This window comes from Ambystoma mexicanum, chromosome 2p (genome assembly GCF_040938575.1).
Source record: "Ambystoma mexicanum isolate Mex_15411 chromosome 2p, UKY_AmexF1_1, whole genome shotgun sequence".
NCBI lineage: Eukaryota > Metazoa > Chordata > Amphibia > Caudata > Ambystomatidae > Ambystoma > Ambystoma mexicanum.
The window spans coordinates 905,637,195-905,653,920 of record NC_090923.1 but is presented as its reverse complement, the minus strand read 5'-3'; the positions used below and the strand labels follow the sequence as shown (position 1 = coordinate 905,653,920).

The following is a 16,726-nucleotide window of genomic DNA, read 5'->3' as shown; positions in this document are numbered from 1 at the left end:
CAGATTGTATTAGCCGCATCCATCAGTTGTTCTGAGCAAGTAACAGTGGCATGGAGATTGGGAACTTGTCTGTGATGCGAGTAATGTTTGGCTTCTTCCATCATAGAAAGTGATGGATAAATGTATGTCCCACTGCAGACCCAGATGATCACCTTCAAATCAGAGATACTTTCACAATGGATTTAATGTGGCTTGCCCACTATCCACCAAAATGTTCCCAGAAATTCTCTTCAAGCTTTCTTATGAACAAAACGTCCTATCATTCAGGTTCAAGTGAAAGTCCAAAGAGTACTTACCCTTCTCTAATTGTGACCAGATGTTGAGAGTCATCTCACTAGCATCCCTTCAGAGATATTTAATTATTAAAATCCATCTCTAGCTTATAAGATCGAGCTCTGGCAAACAACCTTTGCATCCCCCCCACACTTGAACAATGATTTCAGTCAACAACCGATTTGTTCTGGAAGTCTGAACATATTGGGAGGCAGGATGGAGGCCTTGTCAAAAGTGCCAGGTTGACATAATATAAGCATTGTTTATATAGTATTAATTGACAAGAGGCAAAGTGCTTTGCTCAGCAGCACATTGCCATAGGGGACAACAGAAGACAAAGCAGTCCTGTGATTGGGTGATAAACATAAGAGAAGTTAATGTTTTTTTAAAGTTTTTTATTTGAGTTTTATCGTACAATATGTACATTTACACAATCACATAACAGATAGATATCTTCAAAACTCAATTCCTTGCAAACAATACAGTCATGTAACAAAATAAAAAGGGACGAACAAATATTGACCAAATATTTGTCTACATAACATTTACCAACAACAAGGCTTTAACCCTGCTTCTATTAAAACTCAGTGATTTAAAATTCATATTGATTAAGTCAAGGGTGGCTTGGTCCATGACTGTATCTATTTCTAAAAAAAATTCTTCATTTTAACCAGGGCAATTAGTAGTGGTGTATGAGAGGTTGTCATGAGTCGATACCATGGGTCGTCTGTTAGAACAGCAGAGGTTGAATGTATAAACCGTTCAAAGCTACGCCTCCTAAGGTTGACAAATCTAGGACATGACATCACCAAATGGAACAATGACTCAATCGAGTCTGAACTACACATTGTACAGGTTCGTAATTCTCTCTTTACCCCTACTTTTGGGCCAAGGACCTCTAACGTGGGAAGAGAGTTAAGCCTAAAGTTCAAATACCAGTCGCGATAATCAGAGGATGGAAACTTTACCAAATACTGTTTTAAATTCTTAGCTGGAAGAAAGAGTAAACCCATCCGGGCATATAATTTAAAACGAGCCAGATCTGACAAGTCTGTTGATCTATCGCATCTTTTGATTTTTTTTCTTGACTACTACTTCAGGTTCAGTACCATACAGGTTGACCAATGTTCTAAAGTTTATTTTAGTAGATTTGCAGTCACTGGTGGCTTGTTTTCCCTTGGGCGATTCATTTTAATGTTTGGATTCTTGCTGTGATCTGCACTGCTGGGGCCTTTATTGTGACTGCAGCAATACCTAGACTTAGTTTTTAGTATCAGTTTAGAATCAATCATGCGCTCACAGTAACTTTCAAAGGAGAAATTCACTTTCAAACTAGATTGTTGTATTTGAATTAGGTTTATTCCTGTGTTATGCAGATTTTTTGCATTAAACTGAATTCAACAGCTCTATTTATTTAATAGCCCAAGCCTGTAATGTACTCTAAGTCACAATTAACCAAAATATCTAACTAGGGGAAAGATCAGTGAGCACATCTTCATAGTTATAATTATACAATACTTACCCATACAGGCAAAAACATTGCACAAAGAGGATCCATCGACAGGATTCCGTGACTGAGCCTTAATGGAAGATAGTCCTTTAAACCCAAACCAGAAGATCAATTAAGCAAAGATAAGGGGTGAATACTTTCACTTTAATATAAGGTTATGTCTATCACCTGTTACTTATCCTTTAGCTATTTAAAACAGAATGTTCTCTTCTGCCTTTCGGAAAAGTATACTTTTCTTTTCAAACATCTTTTGTTAATATATTTTTATTCACAACCTTTCTCTCCTGATGAACCATAGCATAACCTATGGGGAAACATGTGTTGAGAGGGATGACAATGCTATATGTATGAAATAAATACAGACCAACTTTGATTTTTGGAAACATCAGACATTGTATGATAAATAATACAATTAATATGTACAACACAGGGAAGATGAAAATGCAATATGTATGAAATGAACTTGGACCAATTTATACTTTTGGATAAACAAGATATTGTATGAGAAATAATACAATTAATCAGCATAACACAGGAATAAACCTAATTCAAATACAACAATCTAGTTTGAAAGTGAATTTCTCCTTTGAAAGTTACTGTGAGTGCATGATTGGTTCTAAACTGATACTAAGAACAATGCTAGAAATTTGTCAGATATTCTCTTTACATTTTTCAGAAACGGGTTTGTGTCTTGTGCCATTAGGGTGTTTAGATAGAACCCAATTGTAGAATCATCTGCTGTTTTTGAGAGTATGGACCAGGGCAAGGGTCGTGCTGGTATACTGAGACCACCAGGATAAATTAGGACTGAGATCAGGAGACCCAGGACTTGTTTTACGATCTTTCCTTCAAGGGCTTTGAAAAACTTCCTGTCATTGATATTCATAATCTCACACCACACAAGACTATCAGGGACACTTTTGCTTTATAAAAAATCAATCAGTGGAGTCATAGAAAAGAGGAACAGTTTTCGCTATAACTTTTTCAACAGTGACATACATGACGCTATTTGCTCTTCTATTCTCGCCACTTGTTTCTCTCGCACTTTTTTTACAACGATCTCGAAACCCAAGTAGCTGATTGACTTTACTTGCTGCTATGACTCGTTATTCAAATTCCAAGTGTAGTTCTTGCACTTTTGCTTTGTTTTGCTAATCATAACATATTATTTTTTGGCATTCATTTGTAGGGAGTTAGCTTCAAAATAACTTTCAATTCCTAGCAGCTGTCGTTGAAGACCTGCTGGGGCATAATCCATAAGTAGGATATCGTCCACAAAAGCGATGTACCTCAGTTTCAACCCTGACCACGTTGGAACCAAACCTCCACATTTCTTACTGTTGTCCCACAAGTCAGCTAAATACAAGTTAAATAGAGTGGGGGCTAGCACACACCCCTGACTCACTCCTTTTTTTAGACTTTTTTTTCTGGGATAAATCTCCTAGAGTGTTTAATCTGACCCTCATGGCGTTATTAGTGTATAGTAGTTGTAGCATACTTAAGAGGGATGGATCTATTCCCCACTCTGACAATTTTTCCCATAACCTTGAGGTGTCGACATTGTCAAATACAGAAGACAAGTCGATCACTGAGACGTACAGGGAGCCCCCCGAATGTGATCCTACTTCTGATAGACACACCTTCAAAGCAAGGCCACTCATTACTGTACCCAGCCCCTTTCTATAACCAGTCTGTAATGGACTCAATCGTTGGCTTTTACCTGCCCACGCTGTTAATTCCTTTAATACTATCTTTGCAAATACTTTGGAGGTGGTGTCCAGTAATGAAATTGGCCTGTAACTTGCCGGTTCAGTCCTACTCCCCTTTTTGAAGATTGGGACTAGTATTGAATCTGACCAAGAAGTTGGGCAGGTATTCTCCTCAGTTACGTGGCTAAACAGGTGGAAGAGGATATTAGCCCAGAGTTCTGGGTTGGCCTTAAAAATACCATTCATTACTCCACTCCTTCTTGAATTCTTTAACCTGCTTATTATGATTTTAATGTGAGTACGATCAAATACGAGGGAGTGGAAAGAAATTGTTGATCTTTGGTATAGCAGTTGTGAGGCCTCGCTGACACTTTCATATTTTGTTGAGAAGTACTCTACCCACGCCCCCTCACTAACTCCTGTCACTTGGGCCAGTGTCTGCTGTTTGTTTCTATTGTTTAGTGTCCACCAAATTGCTTGTGTGTCCTGTTTCAGGATTTTGGGTAACAGATCCTGATTGTTTACAATATATTTTTGCGTGTTATGTTGTCTACACAAATTTCTGTGGTTCTGTTTTAACTTCTTTTTAACAGCTTTATCTGCCCTACTCAGATCTCTACGTTTAGGCAGCTTCCTAATCTCTGACCGCATTATGCGTTTATGGCTTTGTAACTCACTATCTTGTTTGTTCTTGTGAGGATGACAAGACAAATGGAATCGGGCAGTTGGCCATTTCTCTCTCGATCGCCTAAGCCTGGCAATTCATTTGGGGACATTCTCAGGAGTGGAATTAATATGTTTTCCATGACTACTCAGCATGTTCCGCCATTCTAATAGGTTGCAATTCGATTCACTGGGAATATGGCAGTAATGCGCTACCATGTTTTTTGAGTTAGAGACTACCACCAAGTTATTTAACATTCAATCACATTCTTCCCTTGATCCTCCTATTATTAGAGGGTTTTTTAAAATCGAGTGGTCGCTGGTTTTGACTTTTTCAACAAATTTGTTTGGATAAAGGCCCACCTTGAGAGAAATCTTGACCAAATCCCTCCCAGGTGGACTTTTCCCACTGTATGTATGGTTGGTACAGTTTTCTCTTCACCCTCAAGGTCATCCCAATCAAATTCTGTGAATGAACACTGACAATTAAAATCCCCTTGTATCACAATACGGCCTTGTGGATTTTGATTGAGCCATGAAATTAACAGATCTTCACTTTCGTTCAAAACCTCGTCCTCAAATGTGTTATGATCTGATATGATATGATAGATTATTTATATAGCGCCTATACACAATGTGTTTCGAAGCGCTTCCAGGCAAGGGAGGGACCAAGGGAAAATACAATTACATTCTTACAGGCCATGAACAGTAAGGATGTGAAATTAACTATTGTACTCAGCCTGACGACATTTCAGATAGTGCAAGAGGTAAGACATAGATAAGGAAGGGAGGGGGAGAGTGGGAAGGAAATGGAAACAGACAGGCGACTACCGTACTAGGCCTGACGACATTTCTGGTAGAGCCAGAGAAAAACAAGAGGTGAGGGAGAGGGGTGCAGAAAGGTGGGGGAGGAACAAAACAAGCGACTATCATACTAGGCCTGACGACATTTCAGATAGTGCTGGAATGGGGCTGTGGGGGAAAAAAACAGTAAGGGAAGGAGGGAGGGGACAGACGGGGTTGCTATCATACTACGTCCAGGGCCAATTCTGATAGAGTTAGTGCATACAAGAAAGTAAGGGGAGGAGATAGGAAAAGGGAGAAGGGAAAGGGGGAGAAGGAAAAGAGTGGAGAAGCAAGAGGGGAGAGTGAATACAATTTCAGAAGTCAATAGTAACACATAATGTTGCAAGCCAGGATACAAGTTGAAGATGGGAACAGCATGATTCAGGGCCACCATGAATACAAGATGCAAAGGAAGTGCAGCATGAGAGTTGAGAAAGGGTGGCACACAGTGAAACAATGAAGTCCATAAAAGGCAAGTCCAGCATTGGCCACAACACAGTGATGGTGAAACCAGAATGTATCAGGACAGACTCCCGCAGATGTAGGCTTGAGAGGGTGAGGGGGGGCAGGGTGGAAGAATCAAGCAAAACAGGCAACATCTGTGTGCGAGAATGGTGGGGGCACAAGGGAACATCAGGGGGAGGCCAGAGGTGGTGGGGATGGCCTGTGGGGACAGAGGGAGTAACACATGTTGGTACATGCTTCCCTGCCATCTGAGCAGGGGGTCGGGCCCTGGGTTCTCCTGTTCCGAACAAATCCAAACAGGAATTGCCCTTTTCTTCATGTGCCCTTCACTAAGGAGGCCCAGGCGAGAGACGCCCTTGATCTAATAGTTAAGAGCAGGAAGAAAGAGGCAGGGCAGCAGGCAGGAAGGCACCAGGTGGGCGGGGTTTAGGCCAGGTGACCTAGATCCACTTGCACCTGCTCCCCATCTGCAAAGGAAAAGAGGCTGGAGGGCTCCGTAAGTAGGGAAAAAGAGCGGCAGGCAGGAAGGCACAAGGTGGGCGGAGCTTAGGCCAGGTGACCTAGATCCACTTGCACCTGCTCCCCATCTGCAAAGGAAAAGAGGCTGGAGGGCTCCTTAAGTAGAGGAAAAGAGAAGCAAGCAGGAAGGTACCAGGTGGGCAGGGCTTGCTAAGTGGTGAAAAAGAGCAGCAAGCAGGAAGGCACCAGGTGGGTGGGGCTTGCTAAGTGGTGAAAAAGAGCGGCAAGCAGGAAGGCACCAGGTGGGCGGTGCTTGCTAAGTGGTGATAAAGAGCAGCAAGCATGAAGGCACCAGGTGAGCAGGGCTTGCTAAGTGGTGAAAAAGAGCAGCAAGCAGGAAGGCACCAGGTGGGCGGGGCTTGCTAAGTGGTGAAAAAGAGCAGCAAGCAGGAAGGCACCAGGTGGGCGGGGCTTGCTAAGTGGTGAAAAAGAGCGGCAAGCAGGAAGGCACCAGGTGGGCGGGGCTTAGGCCAGGTGACCTAGATACACTTGCTCCTGCTCCCCACCTGCAAAGGAAAATAAGCTGGAGGGCTCCTTAAGTAGAGAAAAAGAGCGGCAAGCAGGAAGGCACCAGGTGGGAAGGGCTTGCTAAGTGGTGAAAAAGAGCGGCAAGCAGGAAGGTACCAGGTGGGCGGGGCTTGCTAAGTGGTGGAAAAGAGCGACAATCAGGAAGGCACCAGGTGGGCGAAGCTTTCTAAGTGCTGAAAAAGAGCGGCAAGCAGGAAGGCACCAGTGGGCAGGGCTTGCTAAGTGGTATAAAAGAGCGACAAGCAGGAAGGCACCAGGTGGGCAGGGCTTGCTAAGTGGTGAAAAAGAGCAGCAAGCAGGAAGGCACCAGGTGGGCAGGGCTTGCTAAGTAGTGAAAAAGAGCGGCAGGCACGAAGGCACCACTTGGGCGGGGATAAAGGCAGGTGACCTAGATCCACTTGGACGTGCTCCCCATCTGCAAAGGAAAAGAGGCTGGAGGGCTCCTTAAGTAGGGAAACGAGCGGCAGGCAGGACGGCACCATGTGGGCGGGGCTTAAGCCAGGTGACCTAGATCCACTTACACCTGCTCCCCATCTGCAAAGGAAAAGAGGCTGGAGGGCTCATTAAGTAGGGAAAAAGAGCAGCAAGCAGGAAGACACCAGGTGGGCAGGGCTTGCTAAGTGGTGAAAAAGAGCGGCAAGCAGGAAGGCACCAGGTGGGCGGGCTTGCTAAGTGGTGAAAAAGAGTGGCAAGCAGGAAGGCACCAGGTGGGCTGGCAAGCAGGAAGGCACCAGGTTGGCGGGGCTTGCTAAGTGATGAAAAAGCGCAGCAAGCAGGAAGGCACCAGGTGGGTGGGGCTTGCTAAGTGGTGAAAAAGAGCAGCAAGCAGGAAGGCACCAGGTGGGCGGGGCTTGCTAAGTGGTGAAAAAGAGCAGCAAGTAGGAAGGCTCCAGGTGGGCAGGGCTTGCTAAGTGGTGAAAAAGAGCGGCAAGCAGGAAGGCATCAGGTGGGCGGGGCTTGCTCAGTGGTGAAAAAGAGCAGCAGGCAGGAAGGCACCAGGTGGGCGGGGCTTAGGTCAGGTGACCTAGATCCACTTGCACCTGCTCCCCATCTGCAGAGCAAAAGAGGCTGGAGGGCTCGTTAAGTAGGGAAAAAGAGCGTCAGGCAGGAAGGCACCAGGTGGGCAGGGCTTAGGCCAGGTGACCTAGATCCACTTGCACCTGCTCACCATCTGCAAAGGAGAAGAGGCTGGACGGCTCCTTAAGTAGGGAAAAAGAGCAGCAAGCAGGAAGGCACCAGGTGGGCAGGGCTTGCGAAGTGGTGAAAAAGAGCAGCAAGCAGGAAGGCACCAGGTGGGCGGGGCTTGCTAAGTGGTGAAAAAGAGCAGCAAGCAGGAAGGCACCAGGTGGGCAGGGCTTGCTAAGTGGTGCTAAAGAGCGGCAAGCAGCAAGGCACCAGGTGGGCAAGGCTTGCTAAGTGGTGAAAAAGAGCTGCAAGCAGGAAGGAACCAGGTGGGCTGGGCTTGCTAAGTGGTGAAAAAGAGCGGCAAGCAGGAAGGCACCAGGTGCGCAGGGCTTGCTAACTGGTAAAAAAGAGCGGCATGGAGGAAGGCACCAGGTGGGCGGGGCTTGGTAAGTGGTGAAAAGAGCGGCAAGCAGGAAGGCACCAGGTGGGCAGGGCTTGCTAAGTGGTGAAAAAGAGCGGCAAGCAGGAAGGCACCAGGTGGGCGGGGCTTGCTAAGTGGTGAAAAAGAGCGACAAGCAGGAAGGCACCAGGTGGACGGGACTTTCTAAGTGATGAAAAAGAGCGGCAAGCAGGAAGGCACCAGGTGGGCGGGGCTTGCTAAATGGTGAAAAAGAGCGGCAAGCAGGAAGGCACCAGGTGGGCGGAGATTGCTAAGTGATGAAAAAGAGCGGCAAGCAGGAAGGCACCAGGTGGGCGGGAATTTCTAAGTGGTGAAAAAGAGCGGCAAGCAGGAAGGCACCAGGTGGGTGGGGCTTGCTAAGTGGTGAAAAAGAACGGCAGGCAAGAAGGCACCACTTGGGCGGGGCTAAAGGCCAGGTGACCTAGATCCACTTGCACCTGCTCCCCATCTGCAAAGGAAAAGAGGCTGGAGGGCCCCTTAAGTAAGGAAAAAGAGCGGCAGGCAGGAAGGCACCAGGTGGGTGGGGCTAAAGGCCAGGTGACCTAGATCCACTTGCACCTGCTCCCCATCTGCAAAGGAAAAGAGGCTGGAGGGCCCCTTAAGTAGGGAAAAAGGGCGGCAGGCAGGAAGGCACCAGGTGGGCGGGGCTTGCTAAGTGGTGAAAAAGAGCAGCAAGCAGGAAGGCACCAGGTGGGCAGGACTTGCTAAGTGGTGAAAAAGAGCAGCAAGCAGGAAGGCACCAGGTGGGCGGGGCTTGCTAACTTGTGAAAAAGAGAGGCAAGCAGGAAGGCACCAGGTGGGCAGGGCTTAGGCCAGATGACCTAGATCCACTTGCACCTGCTCCCCATCTGCAAAGGAAAAGAGGCTGGAGGGCTTCTAAAGTAGGGAAAAAGAAGCAGGAAGGCACGAGGTGGGCAGGGCTTGCTAAATGGTGAAAAAGAGTGGCAAGCAGGAAGGCACCAGGTGTGCGGGGCTTGCTAAGTGATGAAAAAGAGCAGCACGCAGGAAGGCACCAGGTGAGCAGGGTTTGCTAAATGGGGAAAAAGAGCGGCAAGCAGGAAGGCACCAGGTGGGCAGGGCTTGCTAAGTGGTGAAAAAGAGCGGCATGCAGGAAGGCACCAGGTGGGCGGGGCTTGCTAAGTGGTGAAAAAAAGCGGCAGGCAGGAAGGCACCAGGTGCGTGGGGCTTAGGCCAGGTGACCTAGATCCACTTGCACCTGCTCCCCATCTGCAAAGGAAAAGAGGCTGGAGGGCTCCTTAAGTAGAGAAAAAGAGCGGCAAGCAGGAAGGCACCAGGTGGGCAGGGCTTGCTAAGTGGTGAAAAAGAGCGGCAGCCAGGAAGGCACCAGGTGGGCAGGGCTTGCTAAGTGGTGAAAAAGAGTGGCAAGCAGGAAGGCACCAGGTGTGCGGGGCTTGCTAAGTGATGAAAAAGAGCAGCACGCAGGAAGGCACCAGGTGAGCAGGGTTTGCTAAATGGGGAAAAAGAGCGGCAAGCAGGAAGGCACCAGGTGGGCAGGGCTTGCTAAGTGGTGAAAAAGAGTGGCAAGCAGGAAGGCACCAGGTGTGCGGGGCTTGCTAAGTGATGAAAAAGAGCAGCACGCAGGAAGGCACCAGGTGAGCAGGGTTTGCTAAATGGGGAAAAAGAGCGGCAAGCAGGAAGGCACCAGGTGGGCAGGGCTTGCTAAATGGTGAAAAAGAGTGGCAAGCAGGAAGGCACCAGGTGTGCGGGGCTTGCTAAGTGATGAAAAAGAGCAGCACGCAGGAAGGCACCAGGTGAGCAGGGTTTGCTAAATGGGGAAAAAGAGCGGCAAGCAGGAAGGCACCAGGTGGGCAGGGCTTGCTAAGTGGTGAAAAAGAGCGGCATGCAGGAAGGCACCAGGTGGGCGGGGCTTGCTAAGTGGTGAAAAAAAGCGGCAGGCAGGAAGGCACCAGGTGCGTGGGGCTTAGGCCAGGTGACCTAGATCCACTTGCACCTGCTCCCCATCTGCAAAGGAAAAGAGGCTGGAGGGCTCCTTAAGCAGAGAAAAAGAGCGGCAAGCAGGAAGGCACCAGGTGGGCAGGGCTTGCTAAGTGGTGAAAAAGAGCGGCAGGCAGGAAGGCACCAGGTGGGCAGGGCTTGCTAAGTGGTGAAAAAGAGCAGCAAGCAGAAAGGCACCAGGTGGGCAGGGCTTGCTAAGTGGTGAAAAAGAGTGGCAGGCACGAAGGCACCACTTGGGCGGGGCTAAAGGCCAGGTGACCTAGATCCACTTGCACTTGCTCCCCATCTCCAAATGAAAAGAGGCTGGAGGGCTCCTTAAGTAGGGAAAAAGAGTGGCAAGCAGGAAGGCACCAGGTGGGCTGGCAAGCAGGAAGGCACCAGGTGGGCGGGGCTTGCTAAGTGGTGAAAAAGTTCGGCAACAAGGATGGCACCAGGTGGGCGGGGCTTGCTAAGTAAGGAAAAAGAGCGCCAAGCAGGATGGCACCAGGTGCGCGTGGCTTGCTATGTGGTGAAAAAAAGCAGCAAGCAGTAAGGCACCAGGTGGGCAGGGCTTGCTCAGTGGTGAAAAAGAGTGGTAGGCAGAAAGGCACCAGGTGGGTGGGGCTAAAGGCCAGGTGACCTAGATCCACTTGCACCTGCTCCCCATCTCCAAATGAAAAGAGGCTGGAGGGCTCCTTAAGTAGGGAAAAAGAGCAGCAGGCAGCAAGGCACCAGGTGGGCGGGGCTTAGGCCAGGTGAACTAGATCCACTTGCATCTGCTCCCCATCTGCAAAGGAGAAGAGGCTGGAGGCCTCCTTAAGTAGGGAAAAAGAGCAGCAAGCAGGAAGGCACCAGGTGGGCAGGGATTGCTAAGTGGTGAAAAAGAGCAGCAAGCAGGAAGGCACCAGGTGGGCGCAGCTTGCTAAGTGGTAAAAAAGAGTGGCAAGCAGGAAGGCACCAGGTGGGCGGGGCTTGCTAAGTGTTGAAAAAGAGCAGCAAGCAGGACGGCACCAGGTGGGCTTGGCTTGCTAAGTAGTGCTAAAGAGTGGCAAGCAGGAAGGCACCAGGTGGGTGGGGCTTGCTAAGTGGTGAAAAAGAGCTGAAAGCAGGAAGGCACCAGGTGGGCAGGGCTTGCTAAGTGGTGAAAAAGAGCAGCAAGCAGGAAGGCACCAGGTGGGCGGGGCTTGCTGAGTGGTGAAAAAGAGTGGCAAGCAGGAAGGCACCAGGTGGGCGGGGCTTGCTAAGTGATGAAAAACAGCAGCAAGCAGGAAGGCACCAGGTGGGCAGGGCTTGCTAAGTGGTGCTAAAGAGCGGCAAGCAGGAAGTCACCAGGTGGGTGGGGCTTGCTAAGTGGTGAAAAAGAGCGGCATGCAGGAAGGCACCAGGTGGGTGGGGCTTGCTAAGTGGGGAAAAAGAGCGGCAGGCATGAAGGCACCAGGTGAGCGGGGCTTAGGCCAGGTGACCTAGATCCACTTGCACCTGCTCCCCATCTGCAAAGGAGAAGAGGCTGGAGGGCTCCTTAAGTAGGGAAAAAGAGCAGCAAGCAGGAAGGCACCAGGTGGGCAGGGATTGCTAAGTGGTGAAAAAGAACGGCAAGCAGGAAGGCACCAGGTGGGCGGGGCTTGCTATGTGGTGAAACAGAGCAGCAAGCAGTAAGGCACCAGGTGGGCAGGGCTTACTAAGTGGGGAAAATGAGCGGCAAGCAGGAAGGCACCAGGTGGGCGGGGCTTGCTCAGTGGTGAAAAAGAGCGGCAGGCAGGAAGGCAACAGGTGGGCGGGGCTAAAGGCCAGGTGACCCAGATCCACTTGCACCTGCTCCCCATCTGCAAATGAAAAGAGGCTGGAGGGCTACTTAAGTAGGGAAAAAGAGCGGCAGGCAGGAAGGCACCAGGTGGGCGGGGCTTAGGCCAGGTGACCTAGATCCACTTGCACCTGCTCCCCATCTGCAAAGGAGAAGAGGCTGGAGGGCTCCTTAAGTAGGGAAAAGAGCAGCAAGCAGGAAGGCACCAGGTGGGCAGGGATTGCTAAGTGGTGAAAAAGAGCAGCAAGCAGGAAGGCACCAGGTGGGCGGGGCTTGCTAAGTGGTGAAAAAGAGTGGCAAGCAGGAAGGCACCAGGTGGGCGGGGCTTGCTAAGTGTTGAAAAAGAGCAGCAAGCAGGAAGGCACCAGGTGGGCAGGGCTTGCTAAGTGGTGCTAAAGAGCGGCAAGCAGGAAGGCACCAAGTGGGCGGGGCTTGCTAAGTGGTGAAAAAAAGCTGCAAGCAGGAAGGCACCAGGTGGTCGGGGCTTGCTAAGTGGTGAAAAAGTGCGGCAAGCAGGAAGGCACCAGGTGGGCGGGGCTTTCTAAGTGGTGAAAGAGAGCGGCAAGCAGGAAGGCACCAGGTGGGTGGGGCTTGCTAAGTGGTGAAAAGAGCAGCAGGCACGAAGGTACCACTTGGGTGGGGCTAAAGGACAGGTGACCTAGATCCACTTGCCCCTGCTCCCCATCTGCAAGGAAAAGAGGCTGGAGGGCTCCTTAAGTAGGGAAAAAGAGCAGCAGGCAGGAAGGCACCAGGTGGGCGGGGCTTAGGCCAGGTGACCTAGATCCACTTGCACCTGCTCCCCATCTGCAAAGGAGAAGAGGCTGGAGGGCTCCTTAAGTAGGGAAAAAGAGCAGCAAGCAGGAAGGCACCAGGTGGGCAGGGATTGCTAAGTGGTGAAAAAGAGCAGCAAGCAGGAAGGCACCAGGTGGGCGGGGCTTGCTATGTGGTGAAACAGAGCAGCAAGCAGTAAGGCACCAGGTGGGCAGGGCTTACTAAGTGGGGAAAATGAGCGGCAAGCAGGAAGGCACCAGGTGGGCGGGGCTTGCTCAGTGGTGAAAAAGAGCGGCAGGCAGGAAGGCAACAGGTGGGTGGAGCTAAAGGCCAAGTGACCCAGATTCACTTGCACCTGCTCCCCATCTGCAAATGAAAAGAGGCTGGAGGGCTCCTTAAGTAGGGAAAAAGAGCGGCAGGCAGGAAGGCACCAGGTGGGCGGGGCTTAGGCCAGGTGACCTAGATCCACTTGCACCTGCTCCCCATGTGCAAAGGAGAAGAGGCTGGAGGGCTCCTTAAGTAGGGAAAAGAGCAGCAAGCAGGAAGGCACCAGGTGGGCAGGGATTGCTAAGTGGTGAAAAAGAGCAGCAAGCAGGGAGGCACCAGGTGGGCGGGGCTTGCTAAGTGGTGAAAAAGAGTGGCAAGCAGGAAGGCACCAGGTGGGCGGGGCTTGCTAAGTGTTGAAAAAGAGCAGCAAGCAGGAAGGCACCAGGTGGGCAGTGCTTGCTAAGTGTTGCTAAAGAGCGGCAAGCAGGAAGGCACCAGGTGGGCGGGGCTTGCTAAGTGGTGAAAAAGAGCTGCAAGCAGGAAGGCACCAGGTGGACGGGGCTTGCTAAGTGGTGAAAAAGAGCAGCAAGCAGGAAGGCATCAGGTGGGCGGGGCTTGCTAAGTGGTGAAAAAGAGTGGCAAGCAGGAAGGCACCAGGTGGGTGGGGCTTGCTAAGTGGTGAAAAAGAGCAGCAAGCAGGAAGGCACCAGGTGGGCGGGGCTTGCTAAGTGGTGCTAAAGAGCGGCAAACAGGAAGGCACCAGGTGGGTGGGGCTCGCTAAGTGGTGAAAAAGAGCGGCATGCAGGAAGGCACCAGGTGGGTGGGGCTTGCTAAGTGGTGAAAAAGAGCGGCAGGTAGGAAGGCACCAGGTGAGCGGGGCTTAGGCCAGGTGACCTAGATCCACTTGCACCTGCTCCCCATCTGCAAAGAAAAAGAGGCTGGAGGGCTCCTTAAGTAGGGAAAAAGAGCAGCAAGCAGGAAGGCACCAGGTGGGCAGGGATTGCTAAGTGGTGAAAAAGAGCAGCAAGCAGGAAGGCACCAGGTGGGCGGGGCTTACTAAGTGGGGAAAATGAGCGGCAAGCAGGAAGGCACCAGGTGGGCGGGGCTTGCTCAGTGGTGAAAAAGAACGGCAGGCAGGAAGGCAACAGGTGGGCGGGGCTAAAGGCCAGGTGACCCAGATCCACTTGCACCTGCTCCCCATCTGCAAATGAAAAGAGGCTGGAGGGCTCCTTATGTAGGGAAAAAGAGCGGCAGGCAGGAAGGCACCAGGTGGGCGGGGCTTAGGCCAGGTGACCTAGATCCACTTGCACCTGCTCCCCATCTGCAAAGGAGAAGAGGCTGGAGGGCTCCTTAAGTAGGGAAAAGAGCAGCAAGCAGGAAGGCACCAGGTGGGCAGGGATTGCTAAGTGGTGAAAAAGAGCAGCAAGCAGGAAGGCACCAGGTGGGCGGGGCTTGCTAAGTGGTGAAAAAGAGTGGCAAGCAGGAAGGCACCAGGTGGGCGGGGCTTGCTAAGTGTTGAAAAAGAGCAGCAAGCAGGAAGGCACCAGGTGGGCAGGGCTTGCTAAGTGGTGCTAAAGAGCGGCAAGCAGGAAGGCACCAGGTGGGCGGGGCTTGCTAAGTGGTGAAAAAGAGCTGCAAGCAGGAAGGCACCAGGTGGGCGGGGCTTGCTAAGTGGTGAAAAAGTGCGGCAAGCAGGAAGGCACCAGGTGGGCGGGGCTTTTTAAGTGGTGAAAGAGAGCGGCAAGCAGGAAGGCACCAGGTGGGTGGGGCTTGCTAAGTGGTGAAAAAGAGCAGGAAGGCACCAGGTGGGCGGGGCTTGCTAAGTGGTGAAAAGAGCAGCAGGCACGAAGGTACCACTTGGGTGGGGCTAAAGGACAGGTGACCTAGATCCACTTGCCACTGCTCCCCATCTGCAAGGAAAAGAGGCTGGAGGGCTCCTTAAGTAGGGAAAAAGAGCGGCAGGCTGGAAGGCACCAGGTGGGCGAGGCTTAGGCCAGGTGACCTAGATCCACTTGCACCTGCTCCCCATCTGCAAAGGAGAAGAGGCTGGAGGGCTCCTTAAGTAGGGAAAAAGAGCAGCAAGCAGGAAGGCACCAGGTGGGCAGGGATTGCTAAGTGGTAAAAAAGAGCAGCAAGCAGGAAGGCACCAGGTGGGCGGGGCTTGCTATGTGGTGAAACAGAGCAGCAAGCAGTAAGGCACCAGGTGGGCAGGGCTTACTAAGTGGGGAAAATGAGCGGCAAGCAGGAAGGCACCAGGTGGGCGGGGCTTGCTCAGTGGTGAAAAAGAGCGGCAGGCAGGAAGGCAACAGGTGGGTGGGGCTAAAGGCCAGGTGACCCAGATCCACTTGCACCTGCTCCCCATCTGCAAATGAAAAGAGGCTGGAGGGCTCCTTAAGTAGGGAAAAAGAGCGGCAGGCAGGAAGGCACCAGGTGGGCGGGGCTTAGGCCAGGTGACCTAGATCCACTTGCACCTGCTCCCCATCTGCAAAGGAGAAGAGGCTGGAGGGTTCCTTATGTAGGGAAAAAGAGCGGCAAGCAGGAAGGCACCAGGTGGGCAGGGATTGCTAAGTGGTGAAAAAGAGCGGCAAGCAGGAAGTTACCAGGTGGGCGGGGCTTGCTAAGTGGTGAAAATGAGTGGCAAGCGGGAAGGCACCAGGTGGGCGGGGCTTGCTAAGTGGTGAAAAAGAGTGGCAAGCAGGAAGGCACCAGGTGGGCGGGGCTTGCTAAGTGTTGAAAAAGAGCAGCAAGCAGGAAGGCACCAGGTGGGCAGGGCTTGCTAAGTGGTGCTAAAGAGCGGCAAGCAGGAAGGCACCAGGTGGGCGGGGCTTGCTAAGTGGTGAAAAAGAGCTGCAAGCAGGAAGGCACCAGGTGGACGGGGCTTGCTAAGTGGTGAAAAAGATCAGCAAGCAGGAAGGCATCAGGTGGGCGGGGCTTGCTAAGTGGTGAAAATGAGTGGCAAGCAGGAAGGCACCAGGTGGGCGGGGCTTGCTAAGTGGTGAAAAAGAGTGGCAAGCAGGAAGGCACCAGGTGGGCGGGGCTTGCTAAGTGTTGAAAAAGAGCAGCAAGCAGGAAGGCACCAGGTGGGCAGGGATTGCTAAGTGGTGCTAAAGAGCGGCACGCAGGAAGGCACCAGGTGGGCGGGGCTTGCTAAGTGGTGAAAAAGAGCAGCAAGCAGGAAGGCATCAGGTGGGCGGGGCTTGCTAAGTGGTGAAAAAGAGCGGCAAGCAGGAAGGCACCAGGTGGGTGGGGCTTGCTAAGTGGTGAAAAAGAGCAGCAAGCAGGAAGGCACCAGGTGGGCAGGGCTTGCTAAGTGGTGCTTAAGAGCGGCAAGCAGGAAGGCACCAGGTGGGTGGGGCTTGCTAAGTGGTGAAAAAGAGCAGCATGCAGGAAGGCACCAGGTGGGTGGGGCTTGCTAAGTGGTGAAAAAGAGCGGCAGGTAGGAAGGCACCAGGTGAGCGGGGCTTAGGCCAGGTGACCTAGATCCACTTGCACCTGCTCCCCATCTGCAAAGAAAAAGAGGCTGGAGGGCTCCTTAAGTAGGGAAAAAGAGCAGCAAGCAGGAAGGCACCAGGTGGGCAGGGATTGCTAAGTGGTGAAAAAGAGCAGCAAGCAGGAAGGCACCAGGTGGGCTGGGCTTGCTATGTGGTGAAACAGAGCAGCAAGCAGTAAGGCACCAGGTGGGCAGGGCTTACTAAGTGGGGAAAATGAGCGGCAAGCAGGAAGGCACCAGGTGGGCGGGGCTTGCTCAGTGGTGAAAAAGAGCGGCAGGCAGGAAGGCAACAGGTGGGCGGGGCTAAAGGCCAGGTGACCCAGATCCACTTGCACCTGCTCCC

The 16,726-nt window shown here is 51.4% G+C and overlaps 1 protein-coding gene across 1 annotated transcript in view; it reads left to right on the top strand.

The window, feature by feature from the left end:
* Positions 1-16,726, top strand: part of LOC138565959 (NTPase KAP family P-loop domain-containing protein 1-like) — an 82,668-nt gene that overhangs the window by 17,445 nt on the left and 48,497 nt on the right. The window lies entirely within an intron of this gene.